This window comes from Heterodontus francisci, chromosome 22 (assembly GCF_036365525.1).
Source record: "Heterodontus francisci isolate sHetFra1 chromosome 22, sHetFra1.hap1, whole genome shotgun sequence".
NCBI lineage: Eukaryota > Metazoa > Chordata > Chondrichthyes > Heterodontiformes > Heterodontidae > Heterodontus > Heterodontus francisci.
Genome location: NC_090392.1, coordinates 51,490,754 through 51,512,230, shown reverse-complemented (window position 1 = coordinate 51,512,230; position 21,477 = coordinate 51,490,754). Strand labels below are relative to the sequence as shown.

Sequence of the window (21,477 nt, the reverse complement as noted above, 5' to 3'; positions counted from 1 at the left end):
AAAGTGCTGGAAATACTCAGCAGGTCTGGCAGCATCGGTGGAGAGAGAAGCAGAGTTAACGTTTCAGGTCAGTGACCTTTCATCAGAACTGGCAAAGGTTAGAAATGTAATAGGTTTTAAGCAAATAAAGTGGAGGTGGAACAAAGAAAACAAATGGGAAGGTGTTGATAGGACAGAGGGTCACAGAGAATAACTGACAAGGAGGTCATGGGGTAAAGCCAAAGAGTGTGTTAATGGTGTGGTGAAATGCAAAGCGTTAGTGCAGACAGGGTGTTAAATGACCGAATAATGAAAGCCCTACCCAAAAGCAAAACATTGAAAAAGAAAAGTGGGCAGGCATGTGGTAAAAAAAAGTGCAATTATGAGACAAACTAAAGTAAAGTGAAATAAAAATAAAAATGCAAACTAAAAAAAAAAGGGGGGGGGGGCAGTCACGCTCTGAAATTATTGAACTCAATTTTCAGTCCGGTAAGCTGTAGGGTGCCTAATTGGTAAATGAGATGCTGTTCCTCGAGCTTGCACTGATGTTCACTGGAACACTGCAACAAGCACAGGACAGAGATGTGGGCATGAGAGCCGGGGGGGGGGGGTGGGGGGGGAGTTGAAATGGCAAGCGACAGGAAGCTCAGGGTAATGCTTTCGGACTGAGCTGAGGTGTTCCGCAATGCGGTCGCCCAATCTACGTTTTGTCTCCCCAGTGTAAAGGAGACCGCATTGTAAGCAGCGAATATAGTATACTAAATTGAAAGTACAAGTAAATCACTGCTTCACTTGAAAGGAGTGTTTGGGGCCTTGGATAGTGAGGAGAGAGGAGGTAAAAGGGCAGGGGATGAGGTGTCGGAGGTAGTGGAGGAGTGGACCAGGGTGTCGCGGAGGGAATGATCCCTTCGGAATGCTAACAGGAGAGGGGAGGGGAAGATGCGTTTGGTAGTGGCATCACGCTGGATGTGGCAGAAATGGCGGAGGATAATCCTTTGGATGTGGAGGCTGGTGGGGTGGAAAGTGAGGACAAGGGGAACCCTGCCGCGGTTCTGGGAGGGAGGGGAAGGGATGAGAGCAGAGGTGCAGGAAATGGGCCGGAAACGGTTGAGGGCCCTTTCAACACAGTGGGGGGGAATCCTCGGTTAAGGAAAAAGGAAGACATATCAGAAGCGCTGTTGTGGAAGGTTGCATCATCAGAGCAGATGAGTCAGAGACAGTGAAACTGGGAGAATGGAATGGAATCCTTACAGGAGGCAGGGTGTGAAGAAGTGTAGTCGAGGGAGCTGTGGGAGTCGGTGGGCTTATAATGAATATTTGTAGTAGTAAGGAGGATATCATGTTTGATGTAGTCTGCATGGATTTTGGCAAGGCTTTTGACAGGGTCCAGCATGGCAGATTGGTCAAAAAATTAAAAGTTCATGGGATCCAAGGGAAAGTGGTGAGTTGGATCCAAAATCAACTCAGTGGCAGGAAGCAATGAGTAATGGTTGACAGGTGTTTGTATGACTGGAAGGTTGTTTCCAGTGGGGTTCTGCAGAGCTCACAAGGTCTTTGCTTTTTGTGGTATATCTCAATGATTTAGACTTAAATGTAGGGGGGAAGATTAAGAAGAATGCAGATGATACAAAAATTGGCCATATGGTTGATAATGAAGAAGAAAGCTGTAGACTGCAGGAAGATATTAATGGATGAATCAGGGCAGAACAGTGGCAAATGGAATTCGATCTCGAGAAGTGTGAGGTAACACATTTGGGGATACACAAGGGAGGGGAATACACAATAAATGGTAGGATTCTGAGAAGTGTAGAGGAACAGAGGGACCTTTGAGTGTATGCCTACAGATTCCTTAAGGTAGCAGGGCAGGTAGATGAGAGGTGGTCAAGGCAGCATACAGGATACTTTCCTTTACTGGCCGAGGCCTAGAGTAAAAGAGCATGGAGATTATGCTAGAAATGTATACAACACCAGTTGGACCACAGCTAGAGTACTGCATACAATTTTGGTCACCACATTACAGGAAGGATGTGATTTCACTTGGAGAGGGTAGAGAAGAAAATTACAAGAATGTTGCCAGGAATGGAGAATTTTATCTGAGGAAAGATTGAATAGGTTGGGATTGTTTTCTTTGGAAAAAAGGAAGCTGAGGGGAAATTTAATTGAGGTGTATCAAATTATGAGGGTCCTAGATAGATTGGATAGGAAGTACCTATTTCCTTTAGCAGAGATGTCATTAACTAGGGTACGGTCATGCAGGCCCCCATCTGCCAAGAATGAGGCACACATTATTTCGCCACATGAACATTAAAACTTAAAATTGCTGCTGGGAAGAAAAGGAGGCCTATTATTAGGGTTGCCAAGCCCCTGACCGGAAAGACATTTGCACAGTAACAGACAGTACTTGGAATGGACAAAGGGGCCACTCCCTGCTCCAACTTAATCCACAATGAACTTTTGACTATCAAACGTTGAAGGTGGAGAGACTAGCATTCCAGGTTAACTGCTAAGATGGCTGAATACATAAACAGACGTGGTCAGACCAGTTTAGTCACATGACTAACTGACTGGGGTTTTTGTAGCATCAGAGAGATACAGCACTGAAACAGGACCTTCGGCCCACCGAGTCTGTGCCGACCAACAACCATCCATTTATACTAATCCTACATTAATCCCATATTCCCTATCATATCCCCACCGTTCTCCTACCTATACTAGGGGAAATTTACAATGGCCAATTTACCTATCAACCTGCAAGTCTTTGGCTGTGGGAGGAAACCAGAGCACCCGGTGGAAACCCACGCGGTCACAAAGAGAACTTGCAAACTCTGCACAGGCAGTACCCAGAACCGAACTCAGGTCGCTGGAGCTGTGAGGCAGTAGTGCTAACCAATGAGCCACTGTGCCGCCCCAAAACAAAAAAAATTGTAATTTGAACTTACCAGAGAGAATTTGAAGTGAGAAAGCTGTTTGCTCCTGCACACAGATCATCTCTCTCCAGTCTGTTCCCATCTCTTTCTCACAGAATCGAGGCCCATTGAAGACACATGAACCCCAAGAGAGAAAACGTTTCCTACAGTGAACAAGGTTTAAGAATACTGGGCCCCAACGAAAAGCAAGACTACCTACAAAAGAACTACAGTGAGCTCGAAGCACAGTAACAAAAACTCTTCTGATATTGCCTCAAACCTCTACTTTATTTTATCTTCTGCTCTTTTTTGTCTCTATTTGCATACGCGTATCGCGTGTGCATGCTAGCGTGGGGCGCATTAGAGTTTAAGTTTTAATAAATTTCACTTTTCTTCTTTAAACCTAAGGATGCCTGTTTGTGCTCACTTCTTTGCCATATAATTGGAAAGCGGTGAACAAGGATTCACTAAGGGGGAGCTCAAAACAGTGTGTTTAAAATTAAACCCTGTTACAATAAGACCAGGTGAAGACAGTAAAAGACTCCTAGACACCTTTCACGCCTGGTTGTAACAGAACATTGATTTAAAGTCATTGATAGCAGGATGAGGGGGTAGCTGTGGAGTAGTTTTTGTTTCAGCTGAAGGGTGTTGGAGGTATAGAACTCACTGCCTGAAAGGACGGCAGAGGCAGAAACCCTCACCTCATTGAAAAAAACACTTGGATATGCACTTGAGGTGCTGTAACCTCTACAGGGCTATGGTCCAAGAGCTTGAAAGTAGGATTAGACTTGATAGCTCTTTTTGGCCGGCATAGACACGATGGGCCGAACGGTCGCCTTCTGTGTTGTCAATCTTTCTTTCTATGTTTCTATGTACATTGATGACAACCAGCTCTACCTCACCACCACCTCTCTCAACTCCCTTCTCTACCAGTCTCCCAGACTGCTTTTCCAACATTCAGCACTGAATGAGTAGAAATGTCCTTCAACTAAATATTGGGAAAACCGAAGCCACTGTCTTTGGTGCCTGCTACAAACTCCATTCCCTTGCCACTGACTCCATCCCACTTCCTGGCATCTGTGAGGCTGAACCAGATTGTTCACATCTTTGGTGTCACATTTGACTCCGAGATGAGCTTTTGACAACATATCCGTGTCATCATTAAAACCGCCTATTCCCACCTCTATAACACTGCCCAGCCTCGTCGCACCCCAGTTCATCCATTGCTGAAACCCTCATCTATTTCTTTGTTACGTCCACACTTGACTATTCTAATGACCCCCTGGTCGGCCTCCCATGTTCTATCCTCTGTAAACTTGAGGTCATCCAAAACTCTGTTGCCCATGCCCTAGCTCTCACCAAATCCTGTTCACCCACCAGCCCTGTCCAAGCTGACCTACACTGGCCATTAGTTAAGCAAAACCTCAATTTTAAAATGCTTATCCTTGTTTCCAAATTGCTCCATTGCCTCACTCCTCTCATTCTCTATAATCACCTTCAGCCCCACAACCCTCAGATATCTGCATTCCTCTAATTCTGGCCTCTTGAGCATCCCCACTTTTAACTGCTCCACCATTGGTGGTCGTACCTTCAGCTACCTTGGCCCAAAGCTCTGGAACTCTCTTCCTAAATCTCTGTCTTTCTTTCCTCCTTTACGACACCTCTTTGGCCAAGCTTTTGGTCATCCGAGTCAAATTTTGCTTTATAATGCTGCTATGAAGCGGATTGGGATGTCTTATTACGTTAGAGGCGCTTATATAAAATACAGGTTTTATTGTTGTTGAGACTGGGCCCAGGAAGTGGAACCTTACAAAATGTATCCTTCTGTGTTGAAATTTGGGAGCTGCAATTGCTTATGATGATCTCACAATGGCAGAAAATTATACAGTCAAGAGAAAAAGCTCCACACAAAGTAGGCATCTCCAGTCTGCCGTGATTTAAAGCATCAAAGTGGCGACAGATGTGACAGAGAAACTTCAGTGTGCATGCAGCTAAGAATGAAACTTTATTTACATTAATGTAACATCAGGATGTGCCAAAGCGCTTCACAACTAATCAAGTACTTCCAAAACGTAGGCACTCTTATGTAGGCAAACTCAGCAGCTAGTGCATGTGTGCAGCAAGCTCTCACAAAAGCAAATGGCTAAGTGACCAGTTTGTCTATTTTATAAAGAAAAGAAACTTGTATTTATATAATGCCTTTCACGACCTCAGGACTTCCCAAAGCGCTTTGCAGCCAATGCTGTACTTTTGAAGTGCAGTCAATTTGTGCACAGCAAGCTCCCACAAACACCACTGTGATAATGGCCAGATATACTGTTTTAGTGGTGTCGATTGAGAGATGAATATTGGCCAGGACACTAAGGATAACTCCCCTGCTCTCTTCAAAATAGTGCCATGGGATCTTTTATGCCACGGGAGAGGAGTCTCAGTTTAACATCTCGTCCGCAAGACAGCATCTCTGACAGTGCCTTCAGTAATGTACTAGAGTGCAGCCCAGATTTTTGTGCTCAAGTCTCTGGGACAGGACTTGAACCCACAACCTTCTGACTCAGAGGCGAGAGTACTATTAACTGAGCCACACCGATGGTATGAATTGAGGAGTGCCTATTGACCAACACCAAGAGAACTCCTTTCTCTTCTCTGAATAGTCCCATGGGATCCTTTATGTCTACACGACCAGATCTTCAGTAACATTTCATCCAAAATATATTCAGCACTGGAGGCAATTTATTAATAATGCAGAGAATGAATGTTCAAATCCTACCATGCCAGCTTGAGAATTTGAATGCAGTTTCAAAAATCTGGAAATAAAACACTGGTATGAGTAAAAGTAACTATGAACCTGTCAAATTGGTGTAAAAACCCAAATGGTTCACAAATGTCCTTCAGGAAAGAAAAGATCCCATCCTCAGCCATCTGGACTAGAAAGGACTCCAGCCCAGACCAGCATGGTTGACTCATAACTGCCTTCCGAAGTGGCTGAGCAAGTCACTCTGTTATATCAGGGCAACAAGGGATGGGCAATAAATGGAAGCCTAGCCAGCAACACCCACATCCCAATCATTAGAAAGAGCAGATATCTGCTTTGAAGTGAGAGACATTGCCATTTGTGACCACTTAAGCGATCCAAACATTCAATAAATCATTTCAGTCACCGATTGAATAGAACATTACTAGAAAAAATTCAGGAGGGACTGCTCAACAAACAGGGTGATATAACAGTTGTTTCTTGCCACGTAAAATTATCTTCTACCGTGTAACTCAATGCGTTGGAGGAAGTGGCAACAATTTTATGAGAAGTGATGAGAGTGAAGTAAGTGGATCGCAGTAAAGATTTTTTTTCTAATTGGTGATTTGGGATAAGGATCAAAAAAAAATCAGAAAAGTAAAACAGATTGCGTGGGCTACAGATGTATTTAATGTGTGACACGTGCTACATGCAAGATCTTTAATGTATTAAATTATCTCCCATGGCATTGCTCATTGGTTGCCTGGGGCCTTGACTGTAGTTGACCTATTCAGCTGCCAAGATGAAGCTGCGCTTTCACCTGCCCCTTTAGGTCACTGCTCAACTATTCCCAAATAAGGGCATCCAAAGATTGGTTACAGCCTAACTGCAATTATTCAGGGAACATCACATCTAGTTTAGCAGCTGCTTACAAATCCATAGCTTTTCTCCTTACTGAGAAAGCAGACTACTCAACAGAAACCAGCAGGAAATGACTGTTTTTTAAAGAAAAGGAAGTTAAAGATTCTTTTTGCTTTAGAAGAACTCTGTTGTGATTTATTGGCTCAAATGTAATATTAGAAAATGCCAATTAGGTGCAAGTATGACAGAGTTTGAACGTGTGGCATTTTGTGTTGCACTGAACTCCTGGAAACAAGACTTTGACTATATTAGTAAGTCACCTGTGGTATTGCCCACACTCAGTTGATGAGTTTTTTTTTTAAATATAAAAAAAGTCAAGAATTGGGATAGAAACTTGAAAAACTCATTCTACTGCATTACCGACTGGCCGCAGCCTACAACTACATGATTACAAGCAAATGTTTACACAGCTGATTTTGATTTTAAACATATATTTACCGAGGCAATTTCAGTTATCAATGATTGATACATGATAAAAGGAAGGTGGACAAGAAACGTCCACACATACAGAATTTGTATATATAGCAAGCATGCATAGATGTGCGAAATCCTGGAAGGTTCAGAGCAGTAGCAACTTGTATTTATATAGTGCCTTTAATACAAGGCCCTTCACGGGAATGTTATAAGCAAAATATGACACCAAGCCACATAAGACAATCTTAGGGCAGGTGGCCAAAAGCTTTGTCAAAAAGAGGTAGGTTTTAAGAAGCATCTTAAAGGGAGAGGGGTAGACAGGCAGAAAGATTTAGAGGGGGGATTTTCAGAGCTTAGGGTGCAGGCAACTGAAAGTACAGTCACCAATGGTTCAGCAGTTAAAATCGGAGATGCTCAAGAGGCCAGAATTAATGGACAGCAGATATCTGAAGGTTGTGGAGGAGATGATACAGATAGGGAGAGGTGAGGGCATGGAGGGAATTTAAGTCCAGGAGCCAGTGAGGGTCAGTGAGTACAGGGGTGTGAATAAAAACATAGGCAGCAGTGTTTTGAACTACCTCATATTTATGGAGGGAGAATGTGGGAGGCTGATGAGGAATGCATTGGAATAGTCAAGTTTAGAGGCAACAAAAGCATGATGGAGAGTTTCAGCAGCTGATGAGTGAGGCAGGGACAGACAGGGACAGTATTACAGCGGTGAAAATAGTTTAGTGATTGTGGTTGGAAGCTCATCCATCGTCAAATATGACACTGTTTCAATACATTAATAATCTGGAAGGTACAGACCAAAAAGACAGAATCTGCAGTTGATACTGTTGTTTCGTCTTTATATTGTTTATGGTTCCCAGATGTTGGAAAGAATCACACTTTAAACTTGGAAAAGGCTGGAGTCACTCTAGTTTATTTCAGTACTATGCTTTGTGCTATAGAGCTTGATTCCACTGGTTCTTGTGTTACATATAACATGACTTCCCAGTGCAGCCCTGAATGTGGCCCCCTACTGGAACACTTACACATAACAACTAGTTCCCAGCTAATTAGTTCCAAACACTTTACAGATAATATAACAATATATACATCGTCACGGTCCTGCAGTATTTTTCGGAATATGCGGTTTGCCTTTAAGGTTTGCAAGGGATCAGTATTGCTTTAAGAGCCGGCAAGCCTTAGAAGTGAGAGGAAGCTGCATTTTCATTGCCTTAGAAACAGCCATTTGGAGACTGCGATTCAAAGGGTGCATTCTCGATACCATGGAAACAGCCAATGGGAGTGAGCCTGATGCGATACATTTGTTACAATTCAGTTCTGAACTGGCAGTTGAAGACAGTTGAACACACAGACAGAAGACACAGACAGCTGTGGTGTCAGCAATGAAAAAGAGCTCTCAACCATTTCAACTGAAGGAAATGGTCTGTTTAATTATCTCTAGAAATTCTAAAAAGTCAAGCAAAGACAGAGATCTCTGGTAATTTAAATTGAAGAAAGGGAATTTAGATTGTTACAATCTTTTATCCCTCAAAAACTCTAAAGTCAGATTGATTCTGTTGAAAGTGTTTGCAAGTCGTTAACTGTTGAAATTTGCGGGACTTCGAACAACATTCTGCGGGGGACTTCGAACAACATTCTGCGGGGGACTTCGAACAACATTCTGCGGGGGACTTCGAACAACATTCTGCGGGGGACTTCGAACAACATTCTGCGGGGGACTTCGAACAACATTCTGCGGGGGACTTCGAACAACATTCTGCGGGGGACTTCGAACAACATTCTGCGGGGGACTTCGAACAACATTCTGCGGGGGACTTCGAACAACATTCTGCGGGGGACTTCGAACAACATTCTGCGGGGGACTTCGAACAACATTCTGCGGGGGACTTCGAACAACATTCTGCGGGGGACTTCGAACAACATTCTGCGGGGGACTTCGAACAACATTCTGCGGGGGACTTCGAACAACATTCTGCGGGGGACTTCGAACAACATTCTGCGGGGGACTTCGAACAACATTCTGCGGGGGACTTCGAACAACATTCTGCGGGGGACTTCGAACAACATTCTGCGGGGGACTTCGAACAACATTCTGCGGGGGACTTCGAACAACATTCTGCGGGGGACTTCGAACAACATTCTGCGGGGGACTTCGAACAACATTCTGCGGGGGACTTCGAACAACATTCTGCGGGGGACTTCGAACAACATTCTGCGGGGGACTTCGAACAACATTCTGCGGGGGACTTCGAACAACATTCTGCGGGGGACTTCGAACAACATTCTGCGGGGGACTTCGAACAACATTCTGCGGGGGACTTCGAACAACATTCTGCGGGGGACTTCGAACAACATTCTGCGGGGGACTTCGAACAACATTCTGCGGGGGACTTCGAACAACATTCTGCGGGGGACTTCGAACAACATTCTGCGGGGGACTTCGAACAACATTCTGCGGGGGACTTCGAACAACATTCTGCGGGGGACTTCGAACAACATTCTGCGGGGGACTTCGAACAACATTCTGCGGGGGACTTCGAACAACATTCTGCGGGGGACTTCGAACAACATTCTGCGGGGGACTTCGAACAACATTCTGCGGGGGACTTCGAACAACATTCTGCGGGGGACTTCGAACAACATTCTGCGGGGGACTTCGAACAACATTCTGCGGGGGACTTCGAACAACATTCTGCGGGGGACTTCGAACAACATTCTGCGGGGGACTTCGAACAACATTCTGCGGGGGACTTCGAACAACATTCTGCGGGGGACTTCGAACAACATTCTGCGGGGGACTTCGAACAACATTCTGCGGGGGACTTCGAACAACATTCTGCGGGGGACTTCGAACAACATTCTGCGGGGGACTTCGAACAACATTCTGCGGGGGACTTCGAACAACATTGGACTGTAAATTTGCAAGGACTCTCATTTTTTTTAATTTTAAATTTTGTTTATATATTCATAGTGTTTAAGAATTTAGTTTTTCTAATTAAAGAGTTAATTTGTTGATTTAAAGACACCTGGTTTGGTTAACCTCATTCGGGGGTTATTAGATGGTACAATTTGGCTGGGTCTTTCTTTAATTTGGAAAGTTTTAAATGATATGTTAGCTGGTCTGTGGAATGATGGGATTGAATTATCAGTGCATCTCTCCCACCACAATCAGAATCGTATATTTTAATTGGGGGGCTTTGACAGGAGCGGTCAGTCGTAACATGTATAACAACTGTTCACTATGGAAAATCTAGCAACAGCCAATGTGTGATATCCTTGTTCCTTTATCATTTCCCCCCTCCCCTTTTGTCCTCAGCACACTTTTGAATGTGTGGAGTACAATTCCACAGATGGCACTGCATCACAGCTGAACCCCACTCCATTCATTATCAGTAGGAGATCATTTAGGGGACAGTGATCATTGTATCATAAAGTTTAGGCTGGACTATGGAAAAGGTCAAAGAACAATCCAGAGTAAGAATAATTAACTGGGGGAAAGATAACTTCAATGGGGTAAGAACGAAGCTGGGACGAATAAATTGGAGTCAAAGGTTGGCAGGAAAAATGGTAGCTGAATAATGAGCTACCTTCAAAGAGCAGCTATTTCAGGCAGAGTCAAGGTATGTTCCCTCAAAGGGGAAAGGTAGGGTAAACAAATTCAGAGCTCCCTGGATGACAAAAGAGGTAGAGATTAAGATAAAGAAAAAGTGTGCTATGACAGATGCCAGATAGAAAATACTATTGAGAACCGGGCTGAATATAGAAGGTGCAGAGGGCAGGTGAAAAAGCAGATAAGAGAAGCAAAGAGAGAGCATGAAAAGAGACTGACAGCTAACATTAAAAAGGGAATCCCAAAGTTTTCTATTGTTGAGGATTTTTTTAAAATTAAAGTTTAGGATTCTGTGTTTTAAAAACTGAAAAGGGATTTCAGTGGACATTGAGGCATCTGAAAATAGTGACCTTTATGGATGTTTTGAAAAGAAGTTCAACAAAAGCTGAACCGGAATGCAGGTAATTTCAAGAAAACCAGGCAGGGGGCTGACCTCAGAGCTACCCTCTGTTATGACAAGAATGAATTTATGACTGGGCATGTGACTTGTTTATGGAAGGTTTTGGTTTCAGTTTGGAACTTTAAAAAGCCAGTGAGTTTGGACAAAAAGCAGAAATTTGAAATTTGATTTTGACCTGCCTGGACATCAGAAGACGACCCAGAAAAAGGAGTACCTCTCTGTAAAGGAATCCTGTATCTCGAGAAGAAACCCTTAATTTCAAATGTGGCAGATTTCTATTGCCTCCTGTCTCTGAAGAATCCCCGTATCAAGCTGTACTGTTGCCTCCTGGGTTTAAGAAATCCTGAATATTGGAAGTAACGTTTTTACTGCTGCTATAAGATCTAAGAAGATCCTTGTTGCTACACACCAGATGGAAGACCTTATGTGAAGCCTTCTACTGTTGAAGTTGTTTGAACACCTACCCATCACAGACTGTTCATCAACCTTGCCTGGAAACACTTCGAGTGGCATCCAACTATTCATCTTTGGGACACCACAACAAACCGAAGAACTTCCTTCCAGAACATGACAGACCAAGTGTTTTTAGTCCTTTCATTCCTATGAAACAGCTGTAAACAAAATTTTTTTTTTTCCCGGTTAACCAGTTTTTGGATATCTGTGCGTATGCATGAAGGCTAGGGAAAATAAGGAGTTTTAATATCCCAAATTTGTATGTAGATTTACTTCATTATTGTTTACGACTTGGTTTTATAATAAATGGTTAATTTTGTTATAGATGAAAGAAACCTGGTTGAGGTGCTTTATTCTGGGGACAAATGGGAGTATCTAATTGGCTATTTCAGTATGTGGGAAAAACTTATTGATATGCTATGACCTGTGGAGAAGTGGGACTGAATTACACCTCAGTCATAACACCATAGACATATAAATAGTAAAAGGTGGCGAGGAGGAGGAGTTGGGCCAATTAGGGACCATAAAAGGGATTTACACATGGAGACAGAGGGCATAGCTGAGGTCTTAAAATGAATACTTAGCATCTGTCTTTACCAAGGAAGAAGATGCAACCCAGGTAATGGTGAAAGGAGGTAATTCAGACAAGAGAAAGGTTTAAAATTGATAAGGAGGACGTATTAGATCGGTTGTCTGTACTTAAAATGGATAAAGCACCAGGACCAGATGAGATGCATCTAAGGATACCGAGGGAAGTGAGGGTGGAAATCACAGAGGCACTGGCCATAATTTTCCAGTATTCCTTAGATTCGGAGGTGGTATCAGAGGACTGGAGAATTGCAGACATTACACCCTTGTTCAAAAAAACAGGCCAGTCTGTTTAACATCAGTGATGGGGAAACTTCTAGACAGAATAATTCAGGACAAAAATCAATAGTCACATGGACATATGCGGGTTAATTTAAAAAAGCCAACATGGGTTTCTGAAGGGAATATCATGTTTAACTAACTTTCTGGAGTTTTTTTTTTAAAAAGGAGGTTGATGAAGGCAATGCAGTTGATATGGCGTACACGGACTTTCAAAAGTCGTTTGATACAGTGCCATACAACAGACTTGCGAGCAAAGGTTATAGCTCATGGAATAAAAGGGATGGTAGCAACATGGATACGAAATTGGCTGAGTGACAGGAAACGACGAGTAGTGGTTAATGGATGTTATAGGGGCTGGGGGAAGGTCTGTAGTAGAATTCCCAGGGGTCAGTGTTGGGACCCTTGCTTTTCCTGATATATATTAGTGACCCTAGACCTTGGTGTACAGGGCACAATTTCAAAGTTTGCAAATGATATGAAACTTGGAAACATTGTGAACTGTGAGGAGGGTAGTATAGAACTGCAGAAGGACAGACAAATTGGTGCAATGGGTGGATAGGTGGTGGATGAAGGTCAATGCAGAGAAATGTGAAATGATTCATTTTGGTAGGAAGAACAGAGAAACAATATAAAATAAAGGGTACAATTCTAAAGGGGGTGCAGGAGCAGAGGGACCTGGGTGTAGATGTGCAAAAGTCATTGAAGGTGGCAGGACAGGTTGAGAGAGCAGTTAATAAAGCATACAGTATCCTGGGCTTTATTAATTGTGGCATAGAGTACAAGAAGTTTCCCCACCACCGACGTTAAACTGACTGGCCGATAATAAGCTGGGCTTACCTTTACACCCATTTTTGAACAAGGGTGTAATGTTTGCAATTCTCCAGTCCTCTGACACCAGAGCAGAGTCTAAGGAAGACTGGAAAATTATGGCCAGTGCCTCTGTGATTTCCACCCTCACTTCCCTCGGTATCCTTGGATGCATCTCATCTGGTCCTGGTGTTTTATCCATTTTAAGTGCAGACAGTCGATCCAATAAGTCTTCCTCATCAATTTTAAACCCTTCTCGGAAGTTATATTGAACTTGTATAAGTCACTAGTTTGGCCTCAGCTGGAGTACTGTGTCCAGTTCTGGGGTCTGCACTTTAGGAAGGATGTGAGGGCATTGGAGAGAGTACAGAAAAGATTCACGAAAATGGTTCCAGGGATGAGGAACTTCAGTTATGAAGATAGATTGGAGAAGTTAGGACTGTTTTCCTTGAAGAGAAGGTTGTGTCATGCTAGGCCCCCACCTGCCAAGAAGGAGGCACGTTAATTTTGTCATGAACATTGATTTTAAACTGTTACTGGAGTTAAGAAAGGACTTATTAAACCGATCAGCTGTGGCTGGAAATTACATTTGCATATTAACACAGTGTTTGGAAGGACAAAGCAGCCAGTCCCTGACACATTCAACCCACAATGGACTTTTGATCACCAGACATTGAAGGTGTGGGTGCTCGCATTCCAGGTTAATTGCTAAGATGGCTGAATACACAAACAGACATGGTCAAACCAGCTAGTCACATGACTAACCTGCTGGGAAACCTGAGTTTTTTGAATTTGTACAAATAGTTTGGGCAGAAAGTTTGCTTGCTCCTGGACGGAGAAGATCTCTCTCCTGTCTGTTCCCATCTCTTTCTCATAAGTCTCTGAATCCAATGAAGACGCATGAACCCCAAGAGAGAAAAGTCTCCTACAGCGAACAAGGTTCAAAAAGAATACTGGGCCCCAACGAAAAGCAAGATCTACCAACAATCAACGACTCTACAGTGAGCTCGAAGAACTGTAACAACAACTCTTCAGATATTGCCTCAAACCTTTCCACTTTATTTTTCTTCTGCTCTCTTTTGTCTCTATTTTCATGCGTATATCGCGTATGCTGTTAGCGTGGGCGCGTCACGTATCCATAGGCGTCAACCGAATTGGAGTTGAAGTTTAATAAATTTCAACTTTTCTTCTTTAAACCTAAGAAAGCCAGTTTGTGCTGGTTTTATTTGTCTTATAATTGGAAAGCGGTGAACAAGAATTCAACAAGGGAGAGCTAAAAACACTGTTGAAAATTAAACCCTGTTGCAGTAAGACCAAGTGAAGGCTGAAAGGGAACCCTAGACCTCTTTCTCACCCGAGAGGTGATTTGATAGAGGGGTCTGGACAGAGTAGTTAGAGAGGAACTGTTCTCACTTGATAAAGGACAGAGAACAAGAGGGCACAAATTTAAAGTAATGGGCAAGAGAAGCAGAAGCGACATGAGGAAAAACTTTTTCATGCAGCGAGTGGTTAAGGTCTGGAATGCGCTGCCAGAGAGGGTGGTGGAGGCAGGTTCAATTGAAGCATTCGGATGGGAATTAGACTGTTATCTGAAAAGGAAGAATGTGCTGGGTTACGGGGAGAAGGCAGAGGAATGGCACGAGTGAACTGCTCTTTCAGAGAGATAGAGTGGACATGATGGGCCGAATGGTCTCCTTCTGTGCTGTAACAATTCTGTGATTCTCCCCCAACTGATCAATGACTCTGCAATTACACAGTGTCCAATGTGCATATCACAGAATTTTATGGACCTAATGTCTTAACCCAGGACCTGCACACAGAGGCTAAATCTCACCAGACAAGAGAAAGGCTACGTGGCCAAGAAAGTGAGCACTGTTTTTTGGGGGAAAAAAACTGAATGACAAGAGGTACAACTTCTCCAGACTTCAAACAAGTGCAAAAAGATTAAATTCTTGAGGAATTTTGCCACTCCTATCACCCCCTTCTAAAGCCATTATGGCACAGGTGGTCATTCAGCCCTTCAAGCCCCTGCAGGCTCTCTGTAGAGTAATCCAGTCCGTCCCATTCTCCTGCTCTAGCTCCATAGCCCCGCAAGTTTATTTCCTTCAACTATCCATCCAATTTCCTTGTCAAATCATTCACCGTCTTTGCTTCCACCACCATCATAGGCTGCGAGTTCCAGGTTGCTACCACCCACTGCGTAAAGATGTTCTTCCTCAAATACCCCCTGCATCTCTTGCCCAAAGCCTTAAATTTGTATCCCCTAGTCCTTGAGTGATCAGCTAATGGGAGCAGTTTTCTTTGAATACCTTACCTCAACCAGTCATAATATTGTACAGCTCTAACAAATCTCCCCTCAATCTCCTTTACTCCAAGGAGAACATCACTAGCTTCTCCAAACTAACCTCGTAGTTAAAATTCCTCATCCCTGGAACCATTCTGGTAAATCTCAAGGCTCAAGGAGCCTCACATCCTTTCTAAAGTGTGGTGACTAGAACTGGACGCAATACTCCAGTTGGGGCCTCACCAGAGCTTTATAAAGGTTACAAACATACAATACCTCTATTTATGAAGCCCAAGATCCCATATGTTTTGCTAATTCCTGTTTCAATACACCCTGCCACATTCAAAGATCAATGCACATGAACCATCAGGTCCCTCTGTCCCTGCACACTCTTTAGAACTGTGCCATTAAGTCCATATTGCTTACCCTATCCCTTCTGCCAAAATGTATCACCTTATATTTCTCTGTATTAAATTCCACCAGCCACTTGTCTGCCCATTCTGCTAACCTATGTCATGTTGCAGTCAATTGATACCATCCTCATGGTATCACACCTCCAAGTTTGGTATCATCAGCAAATTTTGAAAAGCAGTAGTCCGACCACTAACCGTAGGGAACGCTACTGTTTATCATCCTCAAGTATGAAAAACAACCATTTACCACAACTCACTGTTTTCTGTCCTTAAGCCAATATTTTATCCAAGCTGACACTGACCTTCCTATTCCGTGAGCCTCAATTTTATTAACCAGCCTTTTGTAGTACCTTATCAAATTAAAATCAATATCAACAACATCCACCACATTTCCTTCAACAACCTTCTCTGTTACTTCATCAAAAAGTTCAATTAGATTCGTCAAGCACTATTTGCCTTTTACAAATCCATTCTGGCTCTCTTTAATTCAAACCTCTCCAAGTACCTGTTGACTTTTTTTTCCTTGATTACTGTCTCTAAAACCTTACCCACCACTGATATTAAGCAGTAGTTACTAGGAATGTCCTTACACCTTTTCTTGAATAAATATGTCACATTTGCCACTCTCTAATCCTCTGGCACCTCTCCCATATCTAGGGAAGATTGGAAGATGATGGCAAGTTCTTAGGGATATCTCCATCCACGCTTCCTTTAGCGACCTGGGAAGCAAGCCATCCAGACCAGATGACTTATCCACTCCAAGCGTAGCCTGCCCATCAATTTTCACCCCATCCATTACCTCTATCATCTCTGCTTCTACCGATATTTTGCCAGCATCCACCTCCTTGGTACACATCAATACAAAGTACTTAAGTTGTTTCACTTTGCCCTGCGTCGCCAAGCATTCTCACATTCTGTCCCCAATAGGCCCCACCCTATCTTTTACTACCCACTTACTATTTACATGCCAGTAGATTATTTCTGCGTTCCCTTTTATGTTAACTGTCATTCTAGTCTCACATTCTGGTCTTTGCAGATGTATTTTCCTCATCACTTCCTATCTTAACTTATTGTATTCAGCCTGATTCTCACTTTAAGAATTCACCTGATATGCATCACACGCACACACCTTTATTGTTTCATCATATTCTTCATCTTGCTCATTATCCAAGGAGCCCTGGCTTTGGTTCCCTTAACTTTTGTCCTTGTTGAAATGTACTAGCCCGTACTTGAAACATCTCATCCTTAAAGATCACCCATTGTTTCGTCACAGCTTTTCCTGTCAGTTTTTGGTTCCATTTTACCTTGTCTAGATCCCCTCTCATCCCACTGACATAAGACATAAGAAATAGGAGCAGGAGTAGGCCATTCAGCCCTCAAGCCTGCCCCGCCATTCAATAAGATCATGGTTGATCTGTCCCAGGCCTCAACTCCTCTTCCAGGCCTGCTCCGCATAACCTTCGACTCCCCGAGATTTCAAAAATCACTTGAGTCCTCTTCCAATTTAGGAGTTCTACTTTAGATTGTTCCCTTGCTCTTCTTCATTACTGAGCTAAACCTTATGATACGATGATCACTCTTACTCAAGTGTTTCCCCCAAACACACTTGATCCAATTGGTCCATTTCATTCCCCAGCACCAAATCTAGCAATGCATCCTTCCGAGTTAGACCAAAAACATACTGGTCAAGGAGGTTCTTCTGAACACATTTCAGAAATTCATCCCCCTCCTTTCCCTTTACTCAAACTTAATCCCAATCGATATTTGGGTAATTAAAGTTTCGCAATATCACTGCTCTACAGTTCTGGCACATCTCCGACGTCCTTGCAGATTTGTTCCTCTATCTCTCTCTCTCTCACTATTTGGAGGCCTATCGAACATCCTCAGTACTTTCTCTGGAAGATGCTTACCTCATTGGAAAGGATGGTTCCACAATTGGCAGCAGCCCTCTGGCATCTCAACCAAGTGAGCTTTCTACAACAAAGAGTACCAGAATCCTATTTGACTATGGGGGAGGAATCACAAGCTAATCCTTACACACTATGCACGGAAAGGTACCTTCCCTCTGCAATCATTGGATGGTGTTCAAGAAAAGACACTTGGTTGATTTTTTTTACCTTCCCAATCAACAGACATCAAGGCCAATTGCAACATACCTGCCAGCTGGCTGAGATCTGCTGAGAGTGCCAGCCAAAAGTAAACCAGAAGCTTTATCAGTATAGCTCAGCAGTATACCACTAGCACCTCAGAAAAGTATATCTTGTTTTGCTTTTACACAGAAACTGGGCACCTCCGATTGAACAACAAAAGCAATTGCACGTCATGTTAGGCCCCCAACTACCAAGAATGAGGCGCATCAATTTTGTCATGAACATTGATTTGTAAACGTTGTTGGAGTGAGGAAATGACTTGTTCAACAGATCAGCCGTGGATGGAAAAAAACATTTACATACTAACAGACATCGAAGGTGAGGAAGCACATTCCAGGGCCTGCTAAGGATGATCTAACCACTCCTGGCCCTTGTGGATTGTACCAGCTGGTCACATGACTACCTGACTGTTCCAGGGTTTATTTTGAATGGGCCGAGAGTTTGAACACAGAAAGACTGTTTGCTCCTGGATGGAGAAGATCTCTCTCCTGTCTGCTCCCATCTCTTTCTCACAAGCCTCTGAATCCACTGAAGACACATGAACTCCAAGAGAGAAAAGTCTCCTATAGTGAACAAGGTTTAAGAAGAACACTGGGCCCCAACGAAAAGCATGATCTACCGACAATCAAGGACTCTACAATGAGCTTGAAGAATCGCAACAAAAACTCTTCAGATATCGCCTCAAACTTTTCCACTTTATTTTTTCTTCTGCTCTTTTTGCTTGGGTGTATCGTGTATGCATGCTAGAGTGGGTGCGTCGCGTATCCCCCGTAGGCGTTCACCCAATTAGAGTTTAAGTTTAATAAATTTCAACTTTTCTTCTTTAAACCCAAGAAAACCTGTTAGTGCTGATTTCTTGGTCTTATAATTGAAAAGCAGTGAACAAGGATTCACCAAGTGAGAGCTAAAAATATGGTGTGTTTAAAATTAAACCCTGTTACAGTAAGATCAGGTGAAGGCTGAAAGGGAACCCTAGACCTCTTTCTCACCAGGTCGTAACACAGACAATGGGACCAACAGCACAGACATGAGCAAGATTATTTCTTTCAAGGAACAAGAGAAGTCTCCGAATGCAAATAAGAAGCTTGGAGAGTTTGATAAGTGGCTATGAAACCAGGTGTTGGCTGAAATAAAAACACAGAAAGGGTCAAATATACTTTCAATCCTGAAAAGTTTACTATTTTTTGTAAAACAATTATTGCAAATTATTATTACTGCGTTAATCAATGAAATCGCTACAAACAACCCTGCGTCCCCCACTTCACTCTTGCCTGCTGTTATAACAGGAGCTGATGGCATGCAACAGCTGGTGAAGGTGGTAATATTCACAGAAGAGAAAAATCAATTTGCACTTTCTCCAGCCGCCAAACCACTTCCTAAATTAATTCACTCAAGATGAAGAAAACCCACAAAAGCCATATTACCATACATTAGAACCCAGAACGCAGTGTTGCCTGGTTTCTAGTCACATGTTCAAAATCTAATTTGGTTCATTTTCTGGGGGGTGGGAAAGGGAAACACTATGTACCGTGCTTAGAAACATGCCAATGTTGATGACATTATCTACATAGTTTTTCAGTGAGGCAATCGCACAATGACCTCCCAATTTCAACCATGCTCTTGTGGAGAACAAACTTAAAAAAGGCAACTCCCCATGGAGAATCAGAATGCAAAGTCCGATAAACAAACCAACCCCAGTCTACTAATAGGAGTATAGTCTTCAGTTTTTTCTCCTCTTTCATCCCCACCATACTCAAGTCTCTATTAAACGCGGATCTGCAACAAGTACCGGGAAGGTTTCCAAATGTCAGGAGGAGGAAAGAAAGATTCACACTTCTAGCTTTTTTTTATTCATTCATGGGATGTGGGCATCGTTGGCTAGGCCAGAATTTATTGCCCATCCCTAATTGCGCTTGAGAAGGTGGTGGTGAGCTACCTTCTTGAACCGCTGCAGTCCATTTGGGGTACGTATACCCACAGTGCTGTTAGGAAGGGAGTTCCAGGATTTTGACCCAGCGACAGTGAAGAAATGGCGATATAGTTCCAAGTCAGGATGGTGTGTGACGCGTTGGCGGTGGAGGGAGTGAATGTTTGTAGATGCGGCGCCAATCAAATGGGCTGCTTTATCCTGGATGGTGTCGAGCTTCTTGAGTGTTGTTGGAGCTGCACCCATCCAGGCAAGTGGAGAGTATTCCATCACACTCCAAACTTGTGCCTTGTAGATGGTGGACAGGCTTTGGGGAGTCAGGAGGTGAGAGTTACTCGCCTCAGGATTCCTAGCCTCTGACCTGCTCTTGTAGCCACGGTATTTATATGGCTACTCCAGTTCAGTTTCTGGTCAATAGTAGCCCCTAGGATGTTGATAGTGGGGGATTCAGCGATGGTAATGCCATTGAATGTCAAGGGGAGATGGTTAGATTCTCTCTTGTTGGAGATGGTCATTGCCTGGCACTTGTGTGGCGCGAATGTTGCTTGCCACTTATCAGCCCAAGCCTGGATATTGTCCAGGTCTTGCTGCATTTCTGCACAGACTGCTTCAGTATCTGAGGAGTAGCGAATGGTGCTGAACATCCCCACTTCTGACCTTATGATTGAAGGAAGGTCATTGATGAAGCAGCTGAAGATGGTTGGGCCTAGGACACTACCCTGAGGAACTTCTAGCTACCTCTCAGGAAGTTATCATGGCAACAAACACAAATTTTTCCTTGCCTTTGGATTGACCGTAAGCTTTTAAAGTGGGGGCAAGAAACAGGGCGCTAGCCCAAGTACTACTCTGTGGAAATGAAGTCAAGCTTTGTAGTAACTGACAAGACAATCCCCTATTGTGGAAGGGCTCACTGAGGTAGCTACTCGGTGCCTCAAACATACGACTGACAATTGAGTGGGACCATAGCCATCCTCAGTTTGTTCCCATACCAAAAAGCGCTGATTTGGGTGGAACCACGTTGTTGTTTTGGAGAAAGAAGAGGCCTTCCTCAGTGGCACTGGGAACTATGGAAGATCAAGCCTTACCAGGGGCAAAATGGCCCTCCTGTATTGTTCCATACCAATTTGACATTTATTTATAAATGGAAGATGAACAAAATTGAGAACATCCTGTTTTGCTGCACGGACATCATTCAGCATCAAGGGTGTAGAATTCACTGGAATTTTTCTAATTACATTCTTAGAGTTCCCAATAATTCTGCAACGGTTTGATTTTGGGAGAGAAGGGCAGGGATGGAAAAAAAAAAGAGTTAAATAAAAACACAGTGCATATTTAAAAAGGACATTCAATTCAAATAGCTTCACTGCCATTTTCAAAAATTCAAAGATTCAAATGCAACCAACTAGCAAGACTAAGGGTCCAAGCAGCCAATGAATTACAGACATGCCATTGTGCAAGAGACAATTTGGAGAACAGTTAGAGGATATGGAGATAACAGCATTAACACAGATTATCTTAGTAAAATAGATGCCCCCTATAGTTCTGTCATATTGAAGTTTGAACAAAGAATTGCCTAGTTCTGCAATCTTGGGAGACAGTAGGA

At 43.2% G+C, this 21,477-nt stretch overlaps 1 protein-coding gene across 6 annotated transcripts in view; it reads right to left on the bottom strand.

Moving 5' to 3' along the window:
- pknox2 (pbx/knotted 1 homeobox 2) overlaps nt 1-21,477 on the bottom strand; it is a 435,336-nt gene that overhangs the window by 382,201 nt on the left and 31,658 nt on the right. Inside the window, exon 1 of one of the 6 annotated variants that reach the window (XM_068053839.1) lies at nt 5,653-5,689. The exons of the other annotated variants lie outside the window; for them this stretch is intronic. The gene's annotated coding sequence lies outside the window, so the exon portion shown is untranslated. Of the gene's footprint in view, nt 1-5,652; nt 5,690-21,477 lie in introns of those variants that run through there. 6 annotated transcript variants of the gene reach the window in all.